Source organism: Podarcis raffonei, chromosome 6, assembly GCF_027172205.1.
Source record: "Podarcis raffonei isolate rPodRaf1 chromosome 6, rPodRaf1.pri, whole genome shotgun sequence".
In the NCBI taxonomy this organism is placed as follows: domain Eukaryota; kingdom Metazoa; phylum Chordata; class Lepidosauria; order Squamata; family Lacertidae; genus Podarcis; species Podarcis raffonei.
This window is the reverse complement of record NC_070607.1, coordinates 86,325,440-86,350,237: the sequence shown is the minus strand read 5'-3', so window position 1 is coordinate 86,350,237 and position 24,798 is coordinate 86,325,440. Positions and strand designations below refer to the sequence as shown.

The following is a 24,798-nucleotide window of genomic DNA, read 5'->3' as shown; positions in this document are numbered from 1 at the left end:
AATTATGGCTCCTGGATATTTTTGCCTCTTTGATTAGTCCCAAACATAGTTTGTCCCCTTCATGGATCACTGCCTTGCCGTGGCGAAGGGGCTTGAAGAACTCAGAGAAGCTATGAACTACGCCGAGCAGGGCACACAAGATGAACAGGTCATAGTGGAGAGTTTTGACCAAACGTGATCCACCTGGAGGAGGAACCGGCAAGCCACTCCAGTATCCTTGCCAAGAAAACTCCATGGACAAAGACAACAGGCATATAAAAGTTATGACGCTGGAAGATGAGCCCCTCAGGTCGGAAGGCGTCCAACATGCTACTGGGGAAGAGCGGAGGGCAAGTACAAGTAGATCCAGAGCTAATGAAGTGGCTGGGCCAAAGCCGAAAGGACGCTCAGTTGCGGATATGCCTGGAAGCGAAAGGAAAGTCCAATGCTGTAAAGAAAAATATTGCATAGGAACCTGGAATGTAAGAACCATGAACCTAGGTAAGTTGGAGGTGGTCAAAAATGAGATGGCAAGAATAAATATTGACATCCTGGGCATCAGTGAACTAAAATGGACGGGAATGGGCGAATTCAGTTCGGATGACCATCACATCTACTACTGTGGGCAAGAAACCCGTAAAAGAAATGGAGTGGCCCTCATAGTCAACAAAAGAGTGGCGAAAGCTGTACTGGGATGCAATCTCAAAAATGATAGAATGATCTCGATACGAATCCAAGGCAGACCTTTTAACATCACAGTAATCCAAGTTTATGCACCAACTACTGGTGCTGAAGAAACTGAAATTGACCAATTCTATGAAGACTTACAACACCTTATAGAAGTGACACCAAAGAAGGATGTTCTTCTCATTATAGGGGATTGGAATGCTAAAGTAGGGAGGCAAGAGATAAAAGGAACAACTGGCAAGTTTGGCCTTGGAGATCAAAACGAAGCAGGGCAAAGGCTAATAGAGTTCTGTCAAGAGAACAAGCTGGTCATCACAAACACGCTTTTCCAACAACACAAGAGACGACTCTACACATGGACATCACCAGATGGGCAGTATCGAAATCAGATTGATTATATTCTCTGCAGCCAAAGATGGAGAAGCTCTATACAGTCAGCAAAAACAAGACCTGGAGCTGACTGTGGCTCAGATCATCAGCTTCTTATAGCAAAATTCAAGCTTAAACTGAAGAAAGTAGGAAAAACCACTGGGCCGGTAAGATACAATCTAAGTCAAATCCCTTATGAATACACAATGGAAGTGACGAACAGGTTTAAGGATTTAGATTTGGTGGACAGAGTGCCTGAAGAACTATGGATGGAGGCTCGTAACATTGTACAGGAGGCAGCAACGAAAACCATCCCAATGAAAAGGAAATGCAAGAAAGCAAAGTGGCTGTCCAACGAGGCCTTACAAATAGCGGAGGAGAGAAGGCAAGCAAAATGCGAGGGAGATAGTGAAAGATACAGGAAATTGAATGCAGATTTCCAAAGAATAGCAAGGAGAGACAAGAAGGCCTTCTTAAACGAGCAATGCAAACAAATAGAGGAAAACAACAGAATGGGAAGAACCAGAGATCTGTTCAAGAAAATTGGAGATATGAAAGGAACATTTCGTACAAAGATTACCATAATAAAGGACAAAAGTGGTACGGACCTAACAGAAGCAGAAGACATCAAGAAGAGGTGGCAAGAATACACAGAGGAATTATACCAGAAAGATATGGATGTCTCGTACACCCCAGGTAGTGTGGTTGCTGACCTTGAGCCAGACATCCTGGAAAGTGAAGTCAAATGGGCCTTAGAAAGCACTGCAAATAACAAGGCCAGTGGAAGTGATGGTATTCCAGCTGAACTATTTAAAATTTTAAAAGATGATGCTGTTAAGGTGCTACACTCAATATGCCAGCAAATTTGGAAAACTCAGCAGTGGCCAGAAGATTGGAGAAGATCAGTCTACATCCCAATCCCAAAGAAGGGCAGTGCCAAAGAATGCTCCAACTACCGCACAATTTCACTCATTTCACACGCTAGCAAGGTTATGCTTAAAATTCTACAAGGAAGGCTCAAACAGTATGTGGATCGAGAACTCCCAGAAGTGCAAGCTGGATTTAGAAGAGGCAGAGGAACCAGAGACCAAATTGCAAACATGCGCTGGATTATGGAGAAAGCTAGAGAGTTCCAGAAAGACATCTACTTCTGCTTCATTGACTATGCAAAAGCCTTTGACTGTGTCAACCACAGCAAACTATGGCAAGTTCTTAAAGAAATGGGAGTGCCTGATCACCTCATCTGTCTCCTGAGAAATCTCTATGTGGGACAAGAAGCTACAGTTAGAACTGGATATGGAACAACTGATTGGTTCAAAATTGGGAAAGGAGTACGACAAGGCTGTATTTTATCTCCCTGCTTATTTAATTTATATGCAGAATACATCATGCGAAAGGCTGGGCTGGATGAATCCCAAGCTGGAATTAAGATTGCCGGAAGAAATATCAACAACCTCAGATATGCAGATGACACAACCTTGATGGCAGAAAGTGAGGAGGAATTAAAGAACCTTTTAATGAGGGTGAAAGAGGAGAGCGCAAAATGTGGTCTGAGGCTCAACATCAGAAAAACGAAGATCATGGCCACTGGTCCCATCACCTCCTGGCAAATAGAAGGGGAAGAAATGGAGGCAGTGAGAGATTTTACTTTCTTGGGCTCCATGATCACTGCAGATGGTGACAGCAGCCACGAAATTAAAAGACGCCTGCTTCTTGGGAGAAGGGCAATGACAGGCCTAGACAGCATCTTGAGAAGTAGAGACGTCACCTTGCCAACAAAGGTCCGTATAGTTAAAGCCATGGTTTTCCCAGTAGTGATGTATGGAAGTGAGAGCTGGACCATAAAGAAGGCTGATCGCCGAAGAATTGATGCTTTTGAATTATGGTGCTGGAGAAGACTCTTGAGAGTCCCATGGACTGCAAGAAGATCAAACGCATCCATTCTTAAGGAAATCAGCCCTGAGTGCTCACTGGAAGGACAGATCGTGAAGCTGAGGCTCCAGTACTTTGGCCACCTCATGAGAAGAGAAGACTCCCTGGAGAAGACACTGATGCTGGGAAAGATGGAGGGCACAAGGAGAAGGGGGCGACAGAGGACGAGATGGTTGGATAGTGTTTTCGAGGTTACCAGCATGAGTTTGACCAAACTGCGGGAGGTAGTGGAGGACAGAGGTGCCTGGCGTGCTCTGGTCCATGGGGTCACGAAGAGTCGGACACGACTAAACGACTAAACAACAACAACAAAACATAGTTTGTTGGTGCCCTAGGAAGGTGTTTGCAGGTGCCATGGCACCCTTGAGTGCTGGGTCGGCAATCCCTGCTGTAGTTCCTTAGGGCCAGGCAACTGTGTTGTTGTTGCTGTTTAGTGCCCTCCATCTTTCCCAACATCAGGGTCTTTTCCAGGGAGTCTTCTTTTCTTATGAGGTGGCCAAAGTATTGGAGCCTCAGCTTCAGGATCTGTCCTTCCAGTGAGCACTCAGGGCTGATTTCCTTCAGAATGGAGAGGTTTGATCTTCTTGCAGTCCACGGGACTCTCAAGAGTCTCCTCCAGCACCATAATTCAAAAGCATCAATTCTTCGGCAATCAGCCTTCTTTATGGTCCAGCTCTCCCTTCCATACATCACTAGTGGGAAAACCATAGCTTTAAGTATACGGACCTTTGTTGGCAAGGTGATGCCTCTGCTTTTTAAGATGCTGCCAGGCAACTATAGGCCAGAATAAATGCATATATACTGCTGGTTTGATAAAAAAAGAGAGAAGCTGGAACACATACGCTGATAAAAATGTTGCGGGAGCCAGCACAAAATGGCTGCCTGACCAGCAGCAAAAGAAGAGTACTGTCACAAAAAAGTCCTGTGTGTGTGTGTGTTTGTATGTATGTATGTATGTATGCCCCGTTACTTCACAAGTCTGTCTTCCTTTGGCTTGTTTGCAGCACAGACATGACTGTAGATGGTGCTATGCAATAATGAGCAGAGAACACAGGCCTCAGTATTAACAACACATATTCTGGGAGGCTATATAAAAACCAGAGAGAAGATTGTGGCTTGCGTGTTGCTTAGCATGCGTTGACTTAACCTCACCAGGCACATCAGATTGATGTGATCTGCAGCTCTGTGTGGGGCAGCTACCCTTGGGCCTGTTGGGGAAGCTCTGAGTGTGTGTGCAAAATGCTGCTGTTGGGTTGGGGGACAAGCACAGATTGTCTCCGACAAGAGCCATACAAGCAGTAGTGTCTGCCCAATTCTGTGGCGCTCCCTGTAGAGCTGAGGCTTCCTCTCTGTTGACAAAGACCTTTCTTTTTCAGCAGTTCTTTGAAGCAAGTTGTGCTTTAACTCTCTTACTTGTGGTTTTCATTTGTTTTTAAACACTGTACTATGATTTTACAGTGGTACCTCGGGTTACAGACGCTTCAGGTTACAGACTCTGCTAACCCAGAAATAGTACCTTGGGTTAAGAACTTTGCTTCAGGATGAGAACCGAAATCGTGCTCCAGCGGCGCGGCAGCAGTAGGAGGCCCCATTAGCTAAAGTGGTGCTTCAGGTTAAGAACAGTTTCAGGTTAAGAACGGACCTCCAGAACGAATTTGTTAAGTTGTGGGTGAACATATCAGACGACACAGCGATTCTTCAAACAGCTCTTGTTTATTCACAGGCCAGAACAGAAGTGAACTGAAGGGTTCAGTCAGCCTGCTTATATAGAGCTCCAGTATAACGTAACTGTAACAATTTTCTAAAACTATCCAATCACTGAACATCACTTTCAATCCCTTATTTGCATAACTATCTACAGTATCCCCATGCTGGCCCAGGGTGAGAACTTCAGTACATAACAGAATTAAGTTCTTAACCCGAGGTACCACTATATTGGTAAATGCATCTCTCTGCATAAGGGTTGCAGCAGTTTCTAACACACACAGAGCCAAAGCATTTTAGGGCTTTTTAGGCTAAAGCTAGCACCATGAATTGTACCTTGAAGGAGCAAGTCACCCATGCTAGGAGATAGGCTGCCAAGTCTCTGCCTTTGGAACAGTCACAGAGGGCAGTCCCATGTGGGGCAGATGCAGTAGTCTAGCTTTGAGGGTGCAAAGGCATGAATGCTAGCTTCCCGGCTTCAATGACACGTGGCTGGATGTAAGTGATGAATTTTAAGCAGGAAAGGTAGGACAGTTGCCTGTGAAGTTATAATGCTTGCGTCAGTGAGAAGAATAGGCTTAAACTCCTGTGCTTCCTGTGTTTGCTTCCTTTGATCCTGCTGTCTTAATTAATAACTCTGACATCCGCGTTCTCTCAGAAGATTTATCTCTCTGCATCTGAATATTTCTCCCTGCCAGCTAAATGAAACAAGTTGATTCATAAAGCAGTTAATGCACTCGAATGTGGTCTGATGTTCTTTCCAGCAATAACAGCTCTAATCGAGGAAGGATCTCTTTTCAGCCACTTGAGCAACAACTGCTTTAAAGATGTCTTTCCAAAGAAATTAATAGCCATTGCGCATTTAAAAGTAAAAATAACCAGTGAAATAACAAAGATATTTTTAAAGTTCAGAAACACTGCATAATGTATATTTTCTTCTTGGAACTTTAGTGGAAAGAAATAGCCTGACTCTGCTTTATATTAAATATAATTTCATCATTAATCATCTTCAGGGGAGAGTGATGGAAAAAATGGGCCGCTGATTGGTGGCACTTCCCCCTGTGAGCAGCAGGGGGCAGGCAAAAGTAGCTCTCCAACTTGTTCGGTCTGCAAGCTTTTTATAGTAAACCTAACAGATTTGTTTGTCTGGTGCATCACCAATATTCCCATTCCTGCCTAACGTGATGAATTGATTTTCAACAGGGTTTAACTTGCGTAGCAGAAACTAAAATCCGAAACATATTTATACAGACTTGAGTTAGCTATACAAGAGGGGAAAGTAAGAAACAGTGTGACCTCCTTATGCATTCCTGCTCAAAAGAAAGCTCCATTGAATTAGATGGAGCTTTCCCTCCAGATAAGTGCATAGAGCAGCCGTGGGGAACCTGTGGCTTTCCAGATGTCCTTGGATCATAACTCCCACCTTTCCTGACCGCAGGCCATGCTGGCTGGGGCTGAGGGGAGCTGGAAGGCCGCACGACCCCCGCTGCTGGTGTATATAGGATCCCAGCCAAAATGAGGTAAACTTGAGTAAAATATGGCGGACAGCAGAATGAATGGCTGCAATAAAAATATTATTAATGGCAGGGTTTAGTCAAGATTCTGTCACAGCTTCAGAAATTCGGGGTGAGGTAGCCAGGGTGAGAAAATCAAGGCCACGTTCGCACATTCCTTTAAAGCACTATGATACTGCTTTAAACAGTCATGGCTTCCCCAATGAAGAATCCTGGGACCTGTAGTTCGTTCGGGGCACTGAGAGTTCCTTCTCCTTTCTCCTCCCATCGCTACAATTCTCAAACTGGATTAACCATCAATCCTTCATGGGAAACTCATGGAAGTGTATCTCTGTGAGGGCTCAAGGTTCCCAATCCCTACCTAGCCCGTTCACTCAGATTGTCCCCATGTAAATCAACCCAGACTCGGCATCCATCATCAGATGCCCTTCTTTGTGTACCTCCTCCGTGTGAGATCTGGACAGTGGCAACATGAGTGTTATGTACTGAAGTTCTCACCTTGGGCCAGCAGGGGGATACTGTAGATAGTTATGCAAATAAAGGGATCGAAAGTGACATTCAGTGATTGGATAGTTTTAGAAAATTGTTACAGTTACGTTGTACTGGAGCTCTATATAAGCAGGCTGACTGAACCCTTCAGTTCAGTTCTGGCCTGTGAATAAACAAGAGCTGTTTGAAGAATCGCTGTGTCGTCTGATATGTTCACCCACAACTTAACAATGAGAGCAGGCCTTTTCTGCAGTGGCTCCCCATTTGTAGAGTGCTCTCCCCAGGGAGCCTTGCCTGGCACCTTCATTGTATATTTTTAGGCGCCAGGTGAAAACGTTCCTCTTCAACCAGGCCTTTGACTGATTCTACAGCCTTTTAAATGTGTGTTTTTTGGGGGGAGGGGGTATTGTTTGTTATTTTAACTATCTATTTGTGCTTTTACCTTGTATTTTTATATTATGAACCACCCTGAGATTTTGTGATGAAGGTGCACTATATAAATACAATAAAATAAATAAACATACGAACAGGACTCCTGTGTTTGCAGAACGCTGGGCCGGTTCGGTCTGTGCGTTAGACAGCCTCGTGTGTCTCTCAACATTCCCCTCTCCAGCTGCGTCTCTCCTGCCAAGATGCAGCTTTGCGTAATTGCATATCTGACTTGTCTGAGAGGAGCCTAGTAGCTAGAAAGATCAGGGATTAATTAGTTACATGATGTCACTGCGCATTAAAGGGAACCAGAGCACGTTGGGAGGGGATGCTTTAAAAAAGTGCTTGTTATGACTGATTGAAGTCAGGTGCCAAGAGGCTGCTCTGGCTGAAGAAAGCAGAATGCCAAAACTCCCTCTGTCTGCAGGAGATTCCTGCTTTGAATGCAGCCGCTCTGAACTTAAAAAGCAAACCACATTTCCAGAAATGAAACAGGAGGGTGCAGGATGCAAGAGTGAGGTTTAAAGATACTGTGGCCGCCTCATTAGGTTTTTCTGCTCTCTTCTGCACCACCTGTTTACTGAGCACTCTTCCTGAGTCGTTTGCAGGGAGATTAGACGGTGTTGGATATTTAACAAGCATCCATACAGATTGTTTGCAGGGAGGTTAGACGATGTTGCTCCAAAGCAAGAGTTATCTCACATTTTCCTGTCGCTTTCCTTCTTGAGAAAAGCCTGGTCTTTGAGGGTTTGTTGTGCAAGACTTCTCAAATCAACTATTATTGCTTAACCTGAATTTGGTGGTATGCAATTTGGATCCCACCCCGAAATAGCGACAATCGGAAAGCCTAGTTTCCCTTGGATGGGCACTTGCATATCGCCAAAAGAAAGAAGAAATGCATTACCGAAAAGAGGGGGCAGGATTTGCATATCATTTCCCTTTTCTGATTTAGAAATAATTGTCGTAATTTAAGTAGAATCACAGTGCATTTCGCCATAGTAGGGAAGAGTGTGTCCAGGTGACCTTTGGGTACCTAATTGCTCGGTCTGTTGTCCAGCTGCAGGTATAACCATTGATGGGCAACTTTGAGGCCCCTCCTGCTCTCCTTTCGTAGGGTTCTTTGTTTTAAATTTGGACTTAAGAGTGGGCAACCCTTCCAAAAGAGGCCTGTCCTCCGTAATGTAGGGCAGATGGTCACCCTCTAGAATGTATGACTTGTGGGAGCCATCACATATCAGGAGAAATGCGTGGGACAAGCTTTCAAGTGGTCCGTCCCCCGTACCCCCCCATTTTCTCCCATCTCCTTGATTCTCAACTAAAGCAGCTGTAAGTTTTGCTTTGTTTCCACGTTTGGATGTGTGCTAATTTGGGCTGGCAGAATTTCAGGCAGAAGTAAACAAGCCACCCCAACCTCTCCCTGTGGGCCAAGGGTTTCATATCCATATTCTAATATTATCTTGCCATTAATGATTTGGCTGCGAGTTGGATGTAGGGCAGGGGGTGGTTGACTTTGGCCAACCTAAATGGTCACTGCCGATTGCACTATATTGTGTCATCTGACTTACGAGGTGAGAGGTGACAGAGTGACATTAAGTGAAGGATTTGTCTGCCAATATGGCGACACTCGTTTCTAGGCCAGGGTGGAAAATATGATCTTTTCCTGTCCACAGGTTAAGTGGCAATGATTTGTGTGTCTCTGAGTAATGGGGGGGAAAGAACGGCATGATAAATACTTCTGTGGTTCAAGAATTCAGGCTTCTCCCTCTTGACCATCAACTGAAAGCATCATTGCTCGTTTGAGAAAAAAACCTCAAGAAGCTACAGGATCGATATGGATTGTGGTTAACATTGTGTGTATGTGGAGTCAAACTTTTAAAGCAATTTCATACCACTTTAAACAGCCAGGGCACCTCCCAAAGAATCTTGGGAATTGTAGTTTGCCAAAGTTGTCAAGAGTTGTTAGGAGCACTCTTGGAGGGCTGTAATTCTCAAGAGTTCTCTTTGAAGAGGGACTGATGGATAAACCACTCTAGAAATTGTAGTGCTGTGAGAGGAATATTGGTCTAACAACTCCCAGCACCTTTACAAAGATCAGTTCCCAGGATTCTCCAGGGGAAGCCATGAAGAGATTAAACAAACTGAGGATTGGTTTATAGTTCTATGAACAGCAGGGCTGGCTGAAGGCACTTTGCTAGCTGAAGTGAAGGTCAAGATGGTGCTCTTCCCCTTACCATTACAGTGGTACCTCGGGTTACATATGCTTCAGGTTACATACGCTTCAGGTTACAGACTCCGCTAACCCAGAAATAGTGCTTCAGATTAAGAACTTTGCTTCAGGATGAGAACAGAAATTGTGCTCTGGCGGCGCGGTGGCAGCAGGAGGCCCCATTAGCTAAAGTGGTGCTTCAGGTTAAGAACAGCTTCAGGTTAAGTACGGACCTCCGGAACGAATTAAGTACTTAACCCGAGGTACCACTGTACTGTAATTATTAAGAATGAATTTCTGTTTATTATTTTCCAACACAAAATTTTATTGTGTACTATTATATTCCTTTGGAAGCTCCTGCTGCCAATCAAAAGCCACAGAAGCAGACATTCGGGTTCCAAAAGAATGTTCGCAGACCAGAACAATCACTTCCGGGTTTGCGGCATTCGGGAGCCAAAACATCCAAGTTCCAGGGCGTTCGACAACCAAGGTACAATTGTATTTCCTGCTGTAAACTGTATTGTGTATAGTAATCTAGAAAGGCAGTATATAAGTAAAAAGTGAAATGAAATTCCCTGGACAGACGGGAGTAGAGACTGGCACAAAATCCTACTTCGACCCCAGTGACAAAGCGGCGGAGTTAGTATCATGTCTGAAAGTTTTGAGTCTCCCATGGATGTTGTCCTGGGATAAAGCCACGTGTCATTTCACCGCACTTTATTGTGGCTGCCAATCAGAAAAGCATCTCGAGTCACAGCCCCAGAACAAAGTAATCACAACCATGTCTTTTCTTTGCAGGCGCTAAATAAATATGCGAAAAACAGAATGTTAGATGGGAGGAGAGGCATTCTTGCCTGCAGCATCGAAAAGAGATTCTGGCTGTTTACACAGAGCAGAGGTGTCACATAGCAGCTGTTTGCTGTGAAGACCTGAGAACTTAATCTCCCATGTGCAATTAAAACCTTCAGAAGAGAGAGGCAGGTGTAAACGCCTCCGACATTGCTCATTCCAGGCTTGTTTGACATACACTTTCAGGAGCATGCTTGTCAAGGCAGTGTTGCGGTAAGAAAAGGGGTGTGCAGCCCCCCGTGCAAGGAGAGGAGCAGGGGTGTGCCGAAAGGCAAGCTCTTGAGTAGCTGTTGGAAGATTAATAATAATAATAATAATAATAATAATAATAATAATAATAATATTTATACCCTGCCCATCTGGCCAGGCCTCCTCAGCCTCTCTGGGCAGCTCCCAACAGAATATTAAAAACACGATAAAACATCAAACATTAAAAACTTCCCTAAATAGGGCTGCCTTCAGACATTTTCTAAAAGTCATGTAGTTGTTTATTTCCTTGACATCTGATGGGATGGCGTTCCACAGGGCGGGCGCCACCACCGAGAAGGCCCTCTGCCTGGTTCCCTGTAACCTCACTTCTCACAGTGAGGGAACCGCCAGAAGGCCCTCGGAGCTGGACCTCAGTGTCCGGGGTGAAGGATGGGGGTGGAGACGCTCCTTCATGTATACAGGACCGAGGCTGTTTATATCCAAAACGTTATATCCACAGGAATGCCGGAAGCTGACATATACTTACTCAGGCCATTACCCAGTACCTGCTACAGTGGTACCTCGGTTTACGAACTTAATCTGTTCCGGAAGTCCGTTCTTAAACTGAAACCGTTCTCAAACCGAGACGTGCTTTCCCTAATGAGGCCTCCCACCGCCGGTGCCCTTCCACTGTTCAGCTTCCATTCTTAGACCGAGGTAAAGTTCACAAACCAGGACACTACTACCGATTTTGCGGAGTTTGTAAACCGAATAGTTTGTAAACAGGGCTGTTCTTAAACCGAGGTATCACTGTTCTTTTGAGACCCTGGGATCTTCTGCCTGCAAACCACTGAGCTATGGTTTGCTTGAGTTTGCCTACTTTAACTCTCTTCCCGCCTCTCCTTCCTTGCTGGCATTTCAAAGGCATTCCCTTCATTCCCCTCCCCCAGCTCCCATTGTTGCTGTGGCATTACGCTTCATGCGCCTGAGCTGGCAAACTGGTTTAAGAGCCTCTGGTCTACATAATCGTACTGAATCGTGTGCCTTATCACTCTGAATCACTCCCATGAACTTGTAGGTCCTACTTTGCTCCACGGGAAAGGCAGCTTGCATTTGTATCACGATTTATAGCATCATGCTTCACAGGACTGTTCTCACCCTCCTACCCCCTACCTTCCGGCAGGACTATTTGACACAGGCCAATGAGTTTCTCTCCTTATGTGCTCTGGGAAAAACAGATTTTTGTTGGGCTGCTGGTGGGCCATCCATAGCCAATGAGCTGTTTCAGATTTTGTGGGCCAATGCTGTCCTGGACAAACTCCATGGAATGCAGAATCTGATTTTGCTTTTTTGCTAGATCCCTGAGATTAAGATATACCTGGAGCTTGGTATACATACACTTAAGAATGGAAGAATTGTGCACCCAGCAGTTTGTTTTAAGTCCCAGAACTGAATGGATTTCAGAGTCTTCTGCACACAGATGCCCTATCTACACCTTTTCTTCATTTCGGCGGTAAAACTTAGGGAGGTAGAGTCATTTATTTATATTTTTTGTGGCTGACTTTATGAAACAGCTGGGAGTCAGAAAGCCTGACTGAACAGCGGAACAGAAACTCACAGCAGGATGACTTTGTGAGATGGGCAAGTCTGACAAATCCCTATGGCTACCTTTTTTTTTTTTTTTTTGATGTTTGCAGTGTCTCTCTCTCTCTCTCTCTCTCTCTCTCTCTCTCTCTCTCTCTCTCCTGATGGCTTGCAATCTCAGGTTCTCTCAAAGCTGCATAAATCATGTCCTGGGCCCCCTGATAAAATCATTACCAGGGAGCTGAATTGCTCCTGTGGTTGCATGCTTCCTTTTCCTGAAATGCCATTAAGAGGATCAAGTGCATTTGTGTTTATTCAAGAGGGTTTCCTAGCAGGTTTCTGATGTAAGAGGGGAAATGGGAGAGGAGTAGGAAGGTGGGGGAGAGAGGCGAGAGGCTGATTCGGGTTGATAAGTTGCAGGTAAAAACTGGAACCCTAACATTTCTCCCCACAGCCCTCATGTACACTTACAAGCCTTTAGTGGCACAAGCATACTCTTGAGGTAAGGTAAAGGGACCAATGACTATTAGGTCCAGTCATGGCCGACTCTGGGGTTGCGGCGCTCATCTCGCTTTATTGGCCGAGGGAGCCAGAGTACAGCTTCCGGGTCATGTGGCCAGCAGGACTAAGCCACTTCTGGCAAACCAGAGCAGCGCACGGAAACGCTGTTTACCTTCCCGCCGGAGCGGTACCTATTTATCTACTTGCACTTTGACATGCTTTCGAACTGCTAGGTTGGCAGGAGCAGGGACCGAGCAACAGGAGCTCACCCCGTCGCGGGGATTCAAACCGCCGACCTTCTGATTGGCAAGCCCTAGGCTCTGTGGTTTAACCCACAGCGGTATGGCTAGGATAAATGGAAGGCACTTCCTGCTAGGTTGTATAACAGCACCAGCTCCTTCTCCTTTCTAAACTTTGATGCTCTGGGCTGAACTTTTATTCTGGAAGCTTCCACAGAACTCAGCAGATCTGGAGCAGGCCCATGCAGGGGCAGCTGGGTATACTTGCCCTAGACCTTGGAGGGCTAAGTTGGTCAGGGGTCCCCACCAGCGACCGGCTGCTTTATTCTAACAAGGCCCTGGGCCTCAGACAAGATCTACACTGCAGGGTTCGAAATTAGCAGGGCGCCAGGCGCATTTTGAGCCTAAAGATTATCCATTTGCAAAATCCTCAAAAAGTCTGGGTGCCATTTTTTTGCACTTGGCTGACACTCAAGGATTGCTGAAATGCATGTGCTTTGAAGCCTCAAAGTAGATGTTAAGGATAGACAATATGTTAAGGCATTTAACAATAAAGAGTAGAGTGTTTATATATGTAATTTTTTATTAGTTTTTTTAACATATCATTATCAACAGTAATTAAACATACTTATACATCTTATTCAAATTTTTGACTTCCATTAATCCCGTCTGAAAATTTTCCAATCTAATCTCTCAGTATGCATTTCTTATCTTCCCTATTACATTTCAAACTCATAACCAATATCTCTTTTTCTACTTTGTAACACTTTGTATATTACTCCTTACATAACTTCTTGTAGTCCTACTAGCGTAATTTGTTGATTACAGTTGCTCTTCAAATAATTCATATACTTCTTCCAATCTTCTGTAAATCTCTGGTCCCGCAGGTTTCGAATCCTTCCTGTCATGTTGTCCAATTCTGCATAGTCCATTAATTTCATCTGCCATTCTTTTTTCGTCGGAATTTCTTCTTGTTTCCATTTCTGGGCTAACAATACTCTTGCTGCAGTTGTTGCATATAAAAACAGTTTAACATCTTGCCTATTAATGTCCTGACCTATAATACCAAGTAAAAATGCTTCTGGTTTTTTTTTAAAATGTATACTTCAACATCTTTTTCATCTCATAATATATCATTTCCCAGAGTAGAGTGTTTTGAAGGCTGAAGTATGGTGCCAATATTGTTATTGTAAACAGGGGGTGGGAGAGCCTTTTTCCAGACCGAGGCCCCATTGCCCTAGGAGCAACCTCCTAGGGACCACATGTCAGTGGTGGAGGGCAGAAGTGAAAGTGGGTGGAGCTACACAGATCATGTGATCTTTGTACAGCAAGCTCCATCCCAGCCAGACAAATGTGAAAGCGTTCTTTGCACACATCTCCTCAACCCCGAAGCTGGAACAGAAGCTGCAAGAGCAGTATGATAGACGAGATCGCTGTGGAGGAAGGAAAGCTCCAAAGGGCAAGAGGATGGGTTGGTGTTGCCATTGTCCCCTCTCACCTCCCTCAGAGGGAAATGCAGCCGGCACAAGACAAATCCAATCCTTTGGCTGTTCAGCTATTGGCATGGAAAAAGGCAAAGCAGCAGAAATAGAACCTGCATCTCCCACTTGAACCACTGGGCACAACAACACTCTGACAGTCTCTGGAGCACATGCAAGAGAAACTCACAAGGGCATTTTTCAGTCTCTCAGGAGCTTTAACCCAGTTTCACCTCTCAGTTCCTCATTTTTCCACACTTGTTCTCCACATTTCCACATCAGTTTGCAATTTAACAAACAAACAGCTGGATAGATCAGTTGGGTTAAAGTGTGGTGCTGATGACACCCAGGTTGCAGGTTTGTTTCCCTTATGGGACAGCTGAGGGTATTGGACTAGGTGATCCTCAGGCTCTCTTGCAACTCTACAATTCTATGATACAAACCCGTCCTTTATATTGCATGTTCATGTTGATTTGTGTTCTTAAAGCTGTTGGGGGGCAGTCACACTACAGTGGTACCTCCGGTTGCGGACAGGATCCATTCCGGAGGTCCGGTCAGATCCCAAGGTTTCCGTAACCTGAGGATCGCTTCTGCGCATGTGCACATGGCAAAACCAAGTAAAATACTTCCGGGTTTGCTGCTTACGCATCCCAAAGTTTATGTAACCAGAGGGTTACGTAACCGGAGGTACTACTGTATTTCAATACAATTTGCAGCTGCAAAAGTTTTTGGGTGGTCGCATGGGTTCATTTCCTGTCGGTGCATGTACTGCAGCTCCCTGCTGAAACTGTTATGTACTGAAGTTCTCACCCTGGGCCAGCAGGGGGATACTGTAGATAGTTTTCACTCAGGTCCACATATGCAAATAAGGGATTGAAAGTGACGTTCAGTGATTGGATAGTTACAGAATATGGTTACTGTTGCGTTCTAGTGGAGCTCTATATAAGCAGGCTGGCTGAAGCCTTCAGTTCAGTTCAGTTCTGTTTTGGTCTGTGAATAAACAAGAGCTGTTTGAAGAATCAATGTGTCGTGTGATATGTTCACCCACAACTTAAGAGAAACCCTACAACCTTTTATGCCACAAATGCTCTGGTTTCCTTTTTGTTGCTTTTTGTTGGCTATAGGACCCCCCAGCCAGTAATAACAGGGAATCGTCGAGGAAGCATCGCAGAACAAACTAAAGGAGAACGAATCCACCACAAATGCACTATTATTGTGCTGCAGAAGACAACTCACAATAAAGCATCAGTCTGGAGGGCCCTGAACCGCTGGCCTCAAGGACAAAGCAGGCTCGCTTAATTTCAACTTGAGTCTGCAAAGAACAGCATCAGTTCTCTGCAGTTACAGGAGCTTTAGTTTCCTCGGCTAGTTTTTTTTGGCTGCTAGATTTCTCTTTATCGCTTCCCCAACCACTCTTAGGATCCCGTAGCAGCCTCCTCCAGAAAGATTAGGGGAGTATTTAAGGAAGAAAATGGCCTCCGATTCCATTAGCAGCAGCAGCTTTCCTTTTAACTTAATTCTACGTTCTGGACTTTGTTTATGGAAGTTGCCATTAATTATGTTTTTCATCAGTCACTGCTCAGAGATGGCTAATGGCCTGGTACACCTAATTAGTCCTTTATGTATGATAAGGTTTCACCATGTCTGTAGTAAGCAGGGAAAGGCTGATATCTCTTGCGGGGCCGTCTTGCAACTGGGGCTGCCCAGGGTCTCCTGGTATGTGTCAGATTGTGTTACCGATCTGTTCCGCGGCTGTTTCCAACATGTGGGCAGCTGTAGGCTGCAATTACCGGGACGTGATGATAATGGCAAGGGCCAAAAGCGGGCGTCTCGTGTCGTTCGGAACATTCTGCGGAAAGGGTGAAACATTCAAGATGCCTCGCAGGACCCCTTTGAAGGGGCTGGATGAGGAATGCCATTTTATTTATTCCTTTGAGGGATGTGAAGAGAGGGGAATTTGCTCGGGCTTAGCAGTCTTTCCGTGGCATCAGGGCTGGTGGCGGAGAGCTGCACACAGGCAGGCAGACTCTGAGCAACGCTCTTGGTCTGCAATGTCATCTGAGTCCTGGAATGAGGTCAAGAGAGTGGGGCTGCCCTTGATGACCGCAGAGCCCAGATGTCTGCTTTTGGCACAGCCATATGATATGGATCATATACAGTGGTACCTCGGGTTACATATGCTTCAGGTTACAGACTCCGCTAACCCAGAAATAGTGCTTCAGGTTAAGAACTTTGCTTCAGGATGAGAACAGAAATTGGGCTCCGGCGGCGCGGCGGCAGCAGGAGGCCCCATTAGCTAAAGTGGTGCTTCAGGTTAAGAACAGTTTCAGGTTAAGAACAGACCTCCAGAACGAATTAAGTACTTAACCCGAGGTACTACTGTATACGTTAGGGGAGGGAATTTTTTTCCCTTCAGGGCAACCAAGGACCACATGCCTGTGGTGGGAGGAGCAAGAGGCAAAACTGGGCAAAGCATTAATATAACATTTAGCTTTGTACATTGGGCTAGTTTCTGCACACACACACACACACACACACACACACACACACACACACTGTCCAGGCAAGGAAGAGGGAGTATGTCACGGACTAGTTGGATGAAGATCAGTGGTGGGAGGAACTAGCTGGGGAACCCCCAAGGGAAGAAGGCTCAGAGCCTGGGGATTGGTGGTGGGACAATGATGAGTGGTCAGAGGACTGGGAAGAGGAGGTGTCAGAAGCTGAAAAGGTAAAAGCGCTGAGTGGGCTGGGAGACTCTGGCAGAGAGAGGTCCTGAAGCTGAAGCAGGAGAGTGGGATGAAGGAGACCCAAAGGCAAGATGAGTCAGGCTGGTGAAGAGTCATGGGCATCCACCCCCTTCTGCTGTGACAAGCTCCCCTCCCCCATTGTCTCCCAGAACTAGAAGAGGCATGCAAAGGGTGGAGGAGAGGTTGACTTCATGCAGGCGCAGTCTCCGATTGCTCAGGAAAAGCCCTGGAGAGGAGGCAGGGACTTTTAGTCTTGGCCACTGATAATCATGGAGGAAGAACACCAGGAATGAACTGCTCCGCTCATTAGGCATGACACACAGCCAGGTCTGTGCAGGCCGTGTTGTTGCTGATGGAAGAGTTAACTCCATCTTTGAACTGTGTGATCAGGAAGAGCTTTCTGATGTGAGAGTTGTTCGACAGTGGGACGGACTCCCTCAGAATGTGGTGGACTCTTCTTCCTTGGAGGTTTATAAGCAGAGGTTGGATGGTCATCTGTCATGTTGAGTTGAGATTCCTGCATTGCAGGGGGTTGGACAAGATGAGCCTCATGCTCCCTTCCAACTCTACAATTCTATGATAAAGCTGGCACTGTAGAACCTCACAGATAGGCAGTGCAGGCACTTGACAGCATAAGGTCAACTCAGGAACAGTGAGACAAATGTGCTTTCTGAAGGAGCTCCTTATAAGGTAGATTGGCAGCAGTCATTTGCCTTTTCAGAGCATGGAATATGGCAATATAGTAAAATGCATATGAAATGCACATTGAGCCCCATTGTTCACCTGGGCCTCAATCCAGCTCATTGGCTAGCATCTGGCAATACCCTAACATACCAGGCTAGCAAGATAGACAGTGGGCAAAAGGCGGGGAAATGAAAGAGGTTGTAGACTTGCCAGTCTTTGAAGAATGAAGTTCTGTGCTGTGTTACCCGCTGGTATCTAGCTATGAAAACACTCATTTCATCACAGCCAACACAATAAATTCAGACTCGCAAGCCAATGTCTAGATGGGCTTAAATCATCTCCCTATCTCCTAATGGCATTTATACCTTCCACTTGATGATGAGGGTTATCTTGCTGTTTGGAAATCGCAGCCTACAACTGTTGGGCGACATTATCTTCAGACTCAAGAGGAGATTAATTGCTCGGATTTCCCAACCAATCTCGAGAAACGTACTGGCACCCGTTCAAGCTTTCAGATTCCAGCTGCCTTTGCCGACTTCTTTTACCCAAACGCCGCCTCCTGTACAGTAGGGGAGGAATAGCAGATGGCGGGTGATTGATAACAATGCCACAATCCTGCAGAGGGTTTCTGTTGACATCACAAAGGCAAATGGAAGCAGCTTGAGCTCCTCCAGAGGATTTTCCTTTCCTTTTCTTGGATTTGGCACGAATTAGCTAGCCACTCCTTTGTCCTTTCTCAGTTTCTGTGCTGGGCTCCCCCACTCGGAATTTGAGAGAAACAAACATCTATAAAGCCACACTGTTCATTGTTGTACTCAAGAGCTGCTGTTTACATTTTGATGCATGAGAGGCCAAGAACGTCGGAGGCTATCTCCAAGCGGTCAAAACAAGCCTGGAATGATTACCCAACAAAAACAATGTCAGCCCATGTTCCCCTTTCTGCTCTGATTAATCTGTCCCAATATGACATCAGTAAAAAAAATGAGATCTTGGCCAAATCTCTGGAGTGTGCTAAAGAAGTAACCAGGGCCTTCCTGAGGGAGGGGAGAAGCATGGCCGATTTGCATTAGGCAATCGTGACAACAATGCAGCAGTCCCTCCATACCCTAGCAAAAAAAATATAATGGGGATTTAACTGCAAACCTAAACACGGTTTTGATTCGATTGCAAGCAGAAGAAAACAAAAATGTGGGCCTTGCCCCTTCCAGATGTCCTTTCCATTGTGTATTCATGTTGATGTTTTGTTATCAGAACAGATATACACAATCCTGTAGATACATGTTATCCTGCCTTCGTGTTTGTGCCTGCAAAGGATTTGGGGTGGGCATACCGCTTCGTTTCTGATCGGCGCATGTCCTGCAACTTCCTGCTGAAATGCTGTGAACTTTTTAAGCCACAAATATTCCGAGGTTGTTGTTTTCCTGTCCTGCTTTTCTTGTGATGTGGCACGAAAGTGCCCCTCCAGACAGCAATGTGGTGCAATAACAGTGGGGTAGCACTGAAGAACAGCTAGTAAACCAGAATAATGTGCGGATGAGTCAGTATAAATCCACACTAATGTGCATCCTGACTGGAGCAGAGGAGAATTGTAATCCAAAACATCTGGAAAGCACCACATTGATGAAGTCTGTTCTAGAATCTAGATTTTCTCCTTTTACATCTGTAAAACAAATCTTTCCCCAAAGCATTTGGGATTCCCTGCAACAATCTCAACCACAGAGATTGACCATTTTGCACTTTTCCATTTGCACCTTTGCATCGTTTAAATAATTTATACTACCATTCTGCCAACAGCCATAATACATACATGGCAAAAAGGTACTCTTTTTAAATACGTAGTCCTGTCAAAACTTACTAAACCCAAAAGTGGTTCCCTTGGTGCTACCCTCCAGAGCTGGACCATAAAGAAGGCTGATTGCCGAAGAATTGATGCTTTTGAATTATGGAGGAGACTCTTGAGAGTCCCATGGACTACAAGAAGATCAAACCAATCCATTCTGAAGGAAATCAGCCCTGAGTGCTCACTGGAAGGACAGATCCTGAAGCTGAGGCTCCAATACTTTGGCCACCTCATGAGAAGAGAAGACTCCCTGGAAAAGACCCTGATGTTGGGAAAGATGGAGGGCACAAGAAGGAGGGGACGACAGAGGACGAGATGGTTGGACAGTGTTTTCGAAGCTACCAGCATGAGTTTGACCAAAGTGCAGGAGGCAGTGGAAGACAGGAGTGCCTGGTGTGCTCTGGTCCATGGGGTCACGAGTCGGACACGACTAAACGACTAAACAACAACAAGATGTTTCTGGAACAAGCCAAGATAATAACTCAAATTCAAACCATGGTTTAATATCCTGGCTTGTTCCAAAGCTTCTAACCATAGTTTCCTGGTTTGAATGATATAGGAAATTATAGCTCAGGGAAGACTCCTTGCTTTCTTCACTTACTGTCAGAGAGGGGAGGGGCAAACAGGCTGCTTGCATGGCTAACAGGCTCATTCATATCTTGCCTTAATAAGCTGACATATGTTTGAATACAATCTCTGTCTTGCAAGAAGACTTGTCATTTTGTAAATAAATTATTAAGCATTTTAGTATTTTACCATCAGCTTAATTTAAGACAGTGTATCTTCTGCTGGCTTTGCATAGTTATGATTATTCTGCCTAGCTTGGATTATTTTCTGCCTTTTTCTTGGCTGAGCACACATCTCATTTGTTAGATAATTTAGCCTGTCCAAAAAAAATGTATATATTGTTGAAAGATCAATATTTCCTTATTCCCTGTGTATTTATTTAAATTGCCTTTTCTGGAGAGTTTTCTAGATGCACACTTTAAAGCTTGATTTTTTAAAAAAACAACAACAACACACAGAAATTTCTCAGGACCTCAGAATCTAAGAGCACCAGCAGCAAAAACACAATCAGTTCAATATTCATTTCTCTGTCTGCTGTGATGAAATGACATAACTGATGCAATGCACATAATTAATCATATAAATTACACAAATTTCGTTGTTGCTACATTATTCAACACTGTTTATTTCAGTGCAAAGGGAACACACTGCAAAGGCGTGGGTGGGAATGAAATAAATCACTGTTTGCAGACTGAAATTGCCAAATTACTTTTATAATTTAGAAACTCCATCGCATTGCACAGCTTTTATGCTAGCTTGTCTAAATGCATTCCCCCTCATCTGTACTGTTTGGAAGGTTTCAAAAAAAATCCCCTTCCAGAACAGATTCTGTTCCTGCAGTAAGAAAACACCAGATAATACACCACATAATTTTGGATTGCCCTCTTCTTGACGCCCATCACAGAGATCTCCTAGTGACTCCCTTACAGCTCAAAATATTGATTTGCAAAGAGTCTGTAATCCAATATTTGTTGAGGGATGATTCTCCCGAAATGTCCAAGATTGTTTCGGGGTATTTAGCTGAGATCTTTAAAGCTAAATCTAAAGTCGCCTGATTTATTCAGTGGTAGTTATCTAGTCTTTTATATACTGTATGTGTTTGGATTATCAATGTACTTGGATGACTTTATATGATTTTATTATTTTACGGTTTTAACTTATGCCAATAAAGGCTAGTTACAAGTTTCAAATCCAGTAGTGATATATGGAAGTGAGAGCTGGACCATAAAGAAGGCTGATCGCCGAAGAATTGATGCTTTTGAATTATGGTGCTGGAGGAGTCTCTTGAGAGTCCCATGGACTGCAAGAAGATCAAACCTCTCCATTCTTAAGGAAATCAGCCCTGAGTGCTCACTGGAAGGACAGATCCTGAAGCTGAGACTCCAACACTTTGGCTACCTCATGAGAAGAGAAGACTCAATGGAAAAGACCCTGATGCTGGGAAAGATGGAGGGCAGAAGAAGGGGACGACAGAGGATGAGATGGTTGGACAGTGTTCTCGAAGCTACCAGCATGCGTTTGACCAAACTGCGGGAGGCAGTGGAAGACAGGAGTGCCTGGTGTGCTCTGGTTCATGGGGTCATGAAGAGTCGGACACGACTAAACAACAACAACAACACAAGTTTCAAATAACTCCAGTATTGGGCACTGCAAATTGCACACATCATAGGAAAATGTGTATCTGCAACAGTAAAAAGGAAAACTGAGAGGCGTAAGGCAGTCTCCCCACCCTCCTGTCTGAGATCGGTATCTACATCCCCTCTCCATACATCTGCCTTCCATACTGTGCTGCATAAGTAAAGAAAAGTCTTCAACAAGAGGAGGCGGGAATGCAAGTGTTTATCCTATGGGGCAGTGAGCATGAGGTCCCTGGCAATTCCTGAATATCATCAAGGCTGCTCCTTTTCATGCTAGATTCCTCCATGCTAGATTCCTTGGAACAGCTCTGAGGTGGCGCCCCAGTCGTCAGATGGTCACCACCTGAGCCACAGTCATGAAAAGCAGCACTGTTTTGTAGTTCAGAAAAGCATTGTGGCAGCAGGGCTAGACTTGGCAAAGCCTGATACTTCTGCATGGCTTTGCAAAGAGCGCTGTCAGCTCTGGGGGGGCCTGGAGGTGAGCCAGGAAGCAGCCAAGCAGGAACGCCAGGCACTCGGAGAGCTGCACCTGAGTAACAAGTTATTCAGACTAAGTAGATGGACCTCCATCAGCAACTTTATAGGACTTGCTGGAAACCCATCTAGTGGACACCTCCCTCGTGCCAGCACCGGCTCTACCATTAAGTCGAGTGAGGCAACTGCCTCAGGTGGCAGATCCTGACAGCCCCCATGGCAAAAAATGGAACACTGACCCTCCAACCACTGTCTACACACAGCTAGCCCCACACCCTGCCTGCTTTCAATCCTACGTAGAACTAGTCATCTGGGCATCCCTGGGCATCCATACACACTGCCCCGGAGAAGTCACTTGGGTGCTGCAAATGCAGCAAAAACCATGTGGGAGGCAGTGGTTAGGAGTTATAAGCTCAACTTGATTGGCATAAGGCAGTGGTTTTGAGCCAGGGTGCCCTGGCACCCTGGGGTGCGTTGAATGCTGGTCAGAGGTGCCACGGGCAACACTGGCCTCTGTCCCTCTTCCCTCCCCTCCCTCCTCTGATGCCCCCTCGCGTCTCTGCCTCCCAAAGGCTTGCGTGGCTGTTTGTTGCAGCAGCCCAGGCTACAAGCTCCCCAGGCGAATGGTGCCTCTGGGGCTGGCCAGGGGGTGCTGGTTGCCAGGAGCTGAGGTGACTCAGAATAAGCAAGCAAGTGGGTGAGGGAGTTCAGCCAGCCAGTCTGCCAGCCCTTGCTATTGGGAATGGATAGACAAGTGGGAGGCTGGGCAGGCAGGCAGGCACAGTACTGGCCTTTCTTTTGCTTGCTGTGTGCAAGGCATGACTGGGAGCTGAGTGCCCGGTATTGAAGGGCAGCCTGTCCACCATGCAGGCCCAGCAGCACCTCACTGCTGCCTCCCAAGGTGAGGTGCTGGCTTCACATTCACCTTTGGCCAGTCTCTGTTGGGCCACTAAGGCTGGGGGCATCCTCTTCCCAGGCCACTGTGGGGCAGCAGTGTGAAGAGGCACCTCTCTTTGGGGCAGCAGGGAAATCTCAGAGACCTGGGGCAGCAGCAGTGGTTGCTTGGAGGACTCCCAAGGAGAGGGAAGAGGAGGCTAAGGGAACACTTCACAAGGTAGGGCGTTTGAAAAAGGGGGAGAGGCTGCCAGCTCTGCAGACAAAGGGGTGACATAACTGGGCTCCTGAGCCCCACAAGGGTGCCGCAGAAAGAATGTAGTTAGTCAAGGGAGCCGTGGACTCAAAAGCGTTGGAAACCTCTCGCGTAAAGTATGAGCGCTACAGGTAACAACAACAATTTTACTATTTGTACCCCACCAATCTGACTGTGTTGCCCCAGCCACTCTGGGTGGCTTCCAGCTTACACAGAAATGTAATAAAACGTCAAACATTAAAAAAACCCCTCCCCTCTGCAGGGCTGCCTTCAGATATCTTCTAAAGATTGTATAGTTACTTATCTCCTTGACATCCCTTCTTGATATTCCTGGGGAGGTTATTCCCCAGGGAGAGCACTGCCGAGAAGGCACTCTGTCTAGTTCCCTGTAACTTCAGTTCTTGCAGTGAGAGAACTAGCAGAAGACCCTTGGAGCTGGACCTCAGTATCGGGGGGGAGATGCTGCTTCAGGTATACTGGGCCGAGGCTGTTTAGGGCTTTAAAAGTCAGTACCAACACTTTGAATTGTGCTTGGAAATGTACTGGGTTGCCTCTGTCAGTGGGAAAGATAATTTTGTCTCACTGGTTAGCTACTGCCTTAAGCCAGGCAACCCTGGTCAATAAAGTGCTGAGACGCCACGGTCCACCTGCTTCAATGTGTGCTTGGAGCTCAGAGTATCACTTGACAAGCAGACTCAACTTCTGCACCAGGCGAAAACATAAAATAAAACCCTCTTGCAGGGCCATCTTAAGCAAAGCTCCCTCTGATGCCCCCCCTTTCCTAGAGTTTTTTAGGGAGGATGGCGCTGCTGGCGAAGCTGGAGGAGGTGGGCAGTGGCTGGAGGATGGCTCCTCCAGCAGGGAAGAGGCGAAGGCTGGACATGGCGCCTCCCGGCTCAGCTGGCCGCTTTGTGCCGCGGTGGCCATGACAGACGGAGGCTCTGGGCGCGGTGCTGCTTCAGCGCGGCATGGCAGAGGCCAGTGAGCTGATGCTGGGGGGCGCTGCGTCCAGCCTCTGCCTCTTCTCTGGCGCCCTCCAGAACTTGGCACCCTGGCATCCCGCGCCACTAGCCTCTATGGGTAAGACGTCCCTGCCCCCTTGTGCAAAGCAAGCTGGAATGTCAGGACCATGTGTTCTGGGCTGCCCACCAATCTGTTACAGGTCAATGACAGCCAGGCCAGGGAGTGGCACTGTTACTTTTTATTATATTTCATGACAGTTATATACCACTTGAATGTAATGAAACCTCAAAGTAGTTTACAAAAAGAGTAAAACTTTGCATCACAAAGTTTCAAAGGACAGCTGTGTTTCGGTTCTCAGATTGCTTCAGAAAATATGAATTTTGTGGTTTGAACTGAATTAAATTTCATTCCCATCCTTATCTGGAAGTGTTCTGAGTCCACACAAGCTTATGTCATAATAACTTTGTTAGTCTTCGAGGTGCTACATGTGTCTTTTTCCTTCCCTTCTTTTTTTGTGCTGCAAGAGACTCGGGCACGTCTACTGCACTGAAACTGTCCTGCAGATGACCTTATGAGTCCATCTGTCC

The 24,798-nt window shown here is 45.9% G+C and overlaps 1 long non-coding RNA gene across 1 annotated transcript; it reads left to right on the top strand.

Annotated features, from left to right (window-relative positions):
• The first annotated feature begins 9,587 nt into the window (after positions 1-9,587).
• Positions 9,588-10,315, top strand: LOC128416507 (uncharacterized). The gene is made up of 2 exons (XR_008331227.1): positions 9,588-9,799; positions 10,108-10,315. It is a non-coding gene; the product is annotated as an uncharacterized LOC128416507 (long non-coding RNA).
• The last annotated feature ends 14,483 nt before the right edge of the window (positions 10,316-24,798 follow it).